This window comes from Pseudophryne corroboree, chromosome 6, assembly GCF_028390025.1.
Source record: "Pseudophryne corroboree isolate aPseCor3 chromosome 6, aPseCor3.hap2, whole genome shotgun sequence".
NCBI classification, from domain to species: Eukaryota; Metazoa; Chordata; class Amphibia; order Anura; family Myobatrachidae; genus Pseudophryne; species Pseudophryne corroboree.
In genome coordinates, this window is record NC_086449.1 from 699,871,816 (window position 1) to 699,879,400 (window position 7,585).

The 7,585-nt window shown below is 40.1% G+C and overlaps 1 protein-coding gene across 1 annotated transcript in view; it reads right to left on the bottom strand.

Moving 5' to 3' along the window:
- The window catches only part of SPARC (secreted protein acidic and cysteine rich), a 33,688-nt gene extending 29,445 nt beyond the window's left edge, over positions 1-4,243 (bottom strand). The window contains exon 1 of the mRNA XM_063928334.1: positions 4,142-4,243. The gene's annotated coding sequence lies outside the window, so the exon portion shown is untranslated. The remainder of the gene's footprint in view (positions 1-4,141) is intronic.
- Positions 4,244-7,585: the final 3,342 nt, after the last annotated feature.

A 7,585-nucleotide genomic window follows, 5' to 3' on the forward strand; every position in this document is an offset into this window, starting at 1 on the left:
ATACTCGAAAATATATTTGGTAAAAATGTCTACATATAGGCCATGTAACCTTATTATTCAGCTTTTGGCCTGTCCAATAAGCATAGTTACTGAATGACCAGGGACATGTGGCAGATTGTCACTAAATGACATTGTAGCCAAATCTGCCATATACTGTATCTGTACATATCCAAAACTGTTTTTCATATCTCAGAAAAAATGGTTGAAAACTTGTTTTTTTTAAATAGTGCAATATTATCTGACTTCTGATGGCAGAACCTCTATTGTTTCTATGTTGCTCTCTAGATGCTGACATATTTCTTTAGAAGCCTGTCTTACATTCAAAAGCATTTCTTCTCCGGGGCCCTATGTGCTGTTGGACCCCATATCTGGCGTATGACCATAGTTATCACCTTTCCCAGGACCCACTATAAAAAGGTCCAGCCTTTTACATTTTGTAGGACCCTTTATAGAGCCTCTATTCTTTGATGTTCTGCCAATATAAGAGACTGCTTCTTTAAAACAAGTCCATATTTCAGACATTGGGGCAGATGTATTAACCTGGAGAAGGCATAAGGAAGTGATAAACCAGTGATATGTGCAAGGTGATAAACACACCAGCCAATCAGCTCCAATATGTAAATTAACAGTTAGGATCTGATTGGCTAGTGCCTTTTATCACCTTGCACATATCACTGGTTTATCACTTCCTTATGCCGTCTCCAGGTTAATACATCTACCCCAATGTGTTATGTGCTTTGATACCAATAATATGTCGCTGATAACAAACCAAAGGGTAAAATGTAAACTGTCTACTGCTACATCACGTGCCTACTGGGAATTTCACCACTGCTACTAAGTACTAGTACAAACATCAATTAGATATTTTTGTGAAGTTTCTGAAAATGTGTTGCACACGTGTGTCCCTGAAATGTTGCAGTATAACTTTGGATAATTATGTAAATTTCAAGGCAGCAAAGGTTGTAATATTACATCTCTCAGAATAGATTGGCCCTTGTTCAACTTTAAGAACAGAAATAGTTTTCTATTTGTGGTGTTTCTATATGTATGTCTTCGTTTTATATTAAATTGTACTTTAAACAAACATAGGACAAGTTAACAATTGAATAAACTGATTCCACACTCTAATGTTCAAAGATCTCTACCTACTGAAGTGGTTCCTCTGAGAACAGAAGATAATTGGGAAACTTGAAGGGCATTTGAAATTAAATATACTAAAATAACCAAAGTTTATATTTCTGTGTATGTACTGTATGTTCTCCCCTTCCTACCTCATTTGAATGCCATTGGGTTCAAAACTAATTGTCAATGACATAGATATCCACATTGTTAATAAAAGCAATGACTGGACTATTTGTATCCTACAGTGATTCTTAACTCCAATGCTCAAGTATCCCCAACAGATTTGTGTCTATGGAAAGAAATAGGATAATTACTGGCCCAACAAGATACTTGTGTTTGATTAAAGAAATCCAGAAAACATGTCTTGTTGGGTGTACTTGAGGACTGTAGTTGTGAACCCCTGGGCTTAAGTGAATAAAAAAGAGATCACAAAGACTTAGCTGCTACACAAAGTTCTGTAAGGTGCAAATGTGTATCACTTCTGAAAACGGTTCCACAGGTAACTGTGCAGGACAGGATATGCAGCACACCTATTTTATTCTGTAAATCCTACTTTAATGACTACTAAGCCCATCTTATATCATACTGATACAGCCAACAAAGAATTTCAAAAGATAAAATCACTTGAGTAACATGAAGTGGCGATCAATAAAACTATTAAGTTAAAAATGTTGGGACTTGCTTCAGAACCCCTTGGACAGTTTGCAAGTTTAATGAAACAGAAACGCACCTAATGGATTGAGTCAGGGGTGGTTTAAGGGGGCGGTATGGGATGCCAAATGTCAGTATACCAACATCGGCATCCTGAGCACCAGAATGCCGGCAGGGGGGCGAACGCAATGAAGCCCCTTCTGTGCACGCCACGCTGCGGGCTCCATGGTGAACACCCACAGAGGGGAAATCACCTACTTGGCCGGTATTCCGGCGGCAGTATAGTACCCCGGTCGGTATTGAGACAGCCGGGATCCTGACGAGCGGTATTTTAACCACATACCGGTTTAAGAGAAGAGGTGAGAAGGACCCCCGTTTGCACACTCCGTTCAGGCCCCCTTCTCTCTCCAGCACAGTAGATTCTGCCATGTTCCCGTGACCAATCTCTATTGTGCATGCGCAGGTTCTGGAAGTATGGTCCTAGCCATGTTTCTGGCGATTAATCTGCGAGCAATTTTTGCTGCTGCAGCAATGTGGATGCAGGACTCCAGAGAGGTAAGTGATTGAACATGGGTACAGATTGTGCGTTGTGGGCCCCCAAGGGGCCCATATGCACTGCACCCATTATAGAAACTCCTATGGATTCAGTCCTATGAGTGGATGCTGCACAGTTGAGGCAATAGGAAACAGGAGAAAATGAAGTGCTTAGTGAATATGTGTTCCCTCTGACAGGCCATTTGTTGGGAACATCCCAGACAATGATGATGGGCCTGTGAAGGAGGACCTATGTTACCCTAACAACCAGCATTCCTCTGTGCCTGAGTAATGTGAGAGGGGAGCTTGCTAGGGTGGAGCTGGGCTTACAGCAACTCTGAAAAGTTGTTCCTCTCTTCCACATAACATCACCCCCCCCCCCCCTCCCTCCTTTCTTTTCTCCCATCCCACCCATCCCCCTTTTCTGCCTATGTGGCAGACAATGGCTGAATTAACCCCTTTTCCCAGCTTTCAAAGCAGGACCTGCCACGCACTGACAATTACATGTATATGTCAATTGTGTGCTGTCACCCATACTGTTCTATTAAGTATGATAAATATATATTTGTCTTATATAGTGTTACTGTCAATATATATATATATATATATATATATATACATTGTTCTGAACAGTTCAGGCTAACTCCCCAAAATAGCAAGTGAATAAGATATTTTTAAATAATGAAATTATTAATACTTACCTTATTATACACCATGACATCAGCTATACCATGATCATCAATATCTATGATCAATATTGAGGTATTTAACTTTAACTAGCATCTATATTTATTATTTGGCTAGTTCAATTATAGTAGTATATACTAATATTTTACCTATATACAGCATGCATAGATAGATAGTTTATGAAAGTACATTTATTTATTTTATGCTAGACATTAATGACTTATTGTGCTGCAAGTGGATGCTTAAAATACCTTATTACATTCCTGAGATAAGAAGATCTCCATACTGCCCAATCCTTCTGTATTATCTGATTTACACAAGTCATGTCATTCCAATCCTCTCTTTATACACCCTGTGCTTTGTGTAGTGATTATGATACACTAATGTTTCACACTTGCCTGGAGCTGATACGTGTTTCTAATACACCGTTATGCATCAAAACATTTTGAACAGCCAAATGCCAATAGCACATTTGTATTTTGCATGAATTGGTCATTGTAAATAGTCTTTACAAATATATCATTTTATGTAACAGTATAATGACTAAAGAAATGCAGATTTAACCTTGTAATCAGAGTTGTAAGGAAAGGAGGGTTATGTGATAAGGTAATTATAGGCTAAAATGTGGACATCACTTATGTGCTAAATAGGTCATAATGAAAATGTTTGTTATTGACAAAGCATGTGGAATATGAGTGTCTGTATATCATATTGCTGAGAAAGGTACAAAAAGGAATAATTAACTCTTGCTATAACACAAGGTATAATACACATGCAATAATACTATTAACGTCAAAATCCCCAAACATTGCTAATTATTACATAGACAGTCAGTTAATGAACCGATCTTGTTAAAATAATTTTCTCGTTTAGACTCTTTGGATTAAAAGAATTGTATCAGTTACATATTAAATTCAGAGTCCCTGCATTTATACTGGAGACATCATTATTGCACAAGCCTTAATAATATACTATTATAATGTATTCAACTGAAATAACATATATTTCCAGCACGTCCCTCATACATACAACTATTAGATACATGCTATCCTTCATGTGACAAGACCTGTCAGAGGATAAGTGGGGAGTACAATGTCCCATAGTAATGAGGGTACAGGTAAATAAAATCAGTGCAGTTATTCCATACCTTGGGACAAGAGAGGAGAGAGCTTCAGTGTCTGGTATAGTCTGAAGTAATCTGAAGAGTGCAGAATAAGTTAGCAGAATGCAGAAATAGGGTGGGTGGGACTCTGCTGTCTGTCTTTCCCATTTTTTTTTTTTATGGAAGGCTGTGCTAGCCCCATCCTGCCCCCCTTTCTAGCCTATTCTAAGGATACAGCTAAAAGTGCAAATAATAATAAAATAATAATAAAACCTGTCTTCAGACTAGAGCAATCTGCAGAGACTCCACAAGCTCTATGAGGAAGTGGCTGCTGTTCATGTGTCTGGACTGAGGGTAGTAGTAACAGATCAGGCTGAAGGCACACCTTGTGAAGAAAGTTATTAAGAATTAACAGATCACAAATAGTTTTTTTTTTTTTTTTTAAATACTTTTTATTTCAATCGAAGCGTATCAAAGATTCACAACAAAGTACATTGATAAACATGGTTAATAAAATCCATCACATGAACATTGATTTGTCATATATTCAAAGCAAGTATACATAATAATCTATTATTAGGACATAGTATAATAAATGTCATAGCGAAGTTTCCTTCAAGTATGGAAAACAAATGGTATAGAATGAGTCCGGATCTGTGCCCACACCCATTTCCCCCTATGATAGGGTGCCTCAGTCCCCTTTAAACTAACCGGCCACGAGCGAAACTGGAGGGTCCTGTTCATAAATTCTAGTTTCGTACCATAAAGTATTACGGAAACATTTCCACACTTGTTCCTTTAATGGGTGGGATAGGGTTTCTATGTAGCTTTCCCATGTTTCAAAAAATCTTTCAGTGAACTTTTCTTTTTGTAGGGAAGCCTCCAGCCATTCCATTCTGAAAATGTGAAAGATTTTCCCTAGAAAAAGTGATAATGGCGGGGCAGAGGGCTGTATCCACATTTGTAAAATGCATTTTTTGGCAGCTGCAGAGATCATCATCAATAATTTTTTAACACCTTGTGCCATCCTAGTGCCTTCCGGCATCATACCAAATATTGCCCATTCAGGGGTGAGCGGTAAATAGTTTACTAGGTGTTGGGTAACATATTTCCATATTTGGAGCCAGAATCTCCGGATTATAGGGCATTCCCATAGGCAGTGGAACAGCTCAGCTCGTTGGTTACCACATCTAAGGCAGGTCGCGTTTTCCAATAAGCCCATTAGGTGTCTACGGTGTGGTGAAAGATATGTTCTGTGCCATATGTTTAAAAAGAGTTTAGTGTAAGATGCGGCAGGTATCAGCCTGATGGACAACTCGAGGTGTTTCAGCAGATTCGTTACAGAAAGGGATGGGAAATGATCTATCCATTGTGCTAGTCCCGCCGTTGTATCAGTGTATTGTAAGGGTGTGTGCAGGAATGAGTACAGAGTGGAGATAGCCTTGGATGAGGGGTTCCCAGCCAGCAACAGTTTATCTAACGGGTTGTCATAATCCTGTGAGGATAGTGTTCTAGAGACAGTAGCTACGTAATGTTGAGCTTGTAGGTATGCTAAGGGGGATGTATTTAGTATTGGAAAGAGTTCCACTGCCTGTGCCAGTGTGAGTGGTTTTTTTGACTCTCCATGTATGAGTTGTCGTATTGAAGTGATACCATGCCGTTCCCAAAGTGTGAAAGGATGGCTCGCATTGCCATCTTGAAAGCGATTATTGTGGACTAGGGGGAGGAAAAGAGACGTATGTGGATTTAGGGAACATTTATGTCGCAAAATATGCCAGACTTTCCGAGTGGACATTAGTAGTGGGTTCGCTCGAACCGGGGCAGATATTTCTTCTTCGTGTAGGTGCAAGAAGGTGGTTATACTGCCACCACCCAGGAAGGCAGACTCTAAGGTCGTGTTGGAGTACATATTCCCTCCATGCAGCCAATCTCTCAAATAGCGTAGGTGGGAAGCGTAGCTGTACTCCAGCACATTGGGGAGGTTTACACCTCCATTGTGTCTACGCTGTTGTAATTTTACCAAACTAATTCGTGCTCGTTTACCATTCCAAATGAATGTACGTATTATTTTGTCAATTTCTGTCGTGGCATTTTTAGAGAGTAAAATAGGAAGGGATTGCAAAGGATATAGAAGCCTAGGAAACAAAATCATTTTCACCAGGTTCACTCTGCCCAAAAACGATATTTTAAGATGTCTCCAGCGATCTGTATCCTCCCTCATATTACGTATGATTTGTTTTAGGTTGAGGTTGTATAGATTTGTCAAATTTTTGGGGATCTGTACCCCTAGATAGGTAATCGCTTTAGTTGTCCATCCAACTGTAGCCTCTCTGAACCAGGCTGGGCGCGCATAGCCTGGTTTTAAGTATAAGGCCGTGGATTTTTCAAAATTGACCTCGAATCCCGACACTCTTCCAAATTCCCTAATACGTTCCATCAGCGGTCCCAGGGTCCTCCGCGGTTCCGATAAGAACAAGAGGACATCGTCGGCGAATGCCGATATTTTTACCTCCTCCATTCCGACACTGATGCCTTTAAATTGGGACCAATTCTGTAGCACCCTTAGCATTGGGTCTAATGCTAAGTTGAAGAGTAGGGGCGAAAGGGGGCAACCCTGTCTCGTCCCTCTGGTGAGCTCAATTCTGTCTCCCTTTGTTCCATTAATCAATAGTGAGGTATGTGGTTGGGTGTAGAAAAATTTTATTAGAGATTGGAATGTTAGTCCAAAGCCCCTCCTCTCTAGTATATCGTGTAGATAGGGCCAGGAGACCATGTCAAATGCTTTAGTTGCGTCTAGGCTTAGGAGCATGTTTGGGGTATCCGTCTGGAGATTCGCCGCCATTACCGCAGCTATGGCGGTACGAATTCCCTTTACTGAGTGTCTGCCTTTGGTGAAACCCAGTTGGTGGTCTGTGAGCATGGATGCTAGAAATGATTGGAGTCTATCTGCCATTATCTTAGCTAGGATTTTGAAGTCAACGTTCAAAAGTGTTATGGGTCGGTATGAGGATGGTAGGGAGAGGTTTTTATTGGGTTTTGGTAAGAGGGTTGTGAAAGCCTGGTTAAAGGTAGGGTACATAGGAAATTCTGATTGGATGTGTCTATATAGGGTATGCATTGCTGGGATGGCATCATGGTGTAAGAGCTTGTAGTATTCTATAGAGTAACCATCCGGTCCTGGTGATTCACAAATAGTTTTAAGTTTTTGTGACAAAGGGGGTAATTCTGAGTTGATTGCAGCAGCAAGTTTGTTAGCAATTGGGCAAAACCATGGGGGTAATTCCAAGTTGATCGCAGCAGGACATTTTTTAGCAGTTGGGCAAAACCATGTGCACTGCAGGTGTGGCAGATATAACATTTGCAGAGAGAGTTAGATTTGGGTGGGTTATTTAATTTCTGTGCAGGGTAAATACTGGCTGCTTTATTTTTACACTGCAAATTAGATTGCAGATTGAACACACCACACCCAAATCTATCTCTCTCTGCACA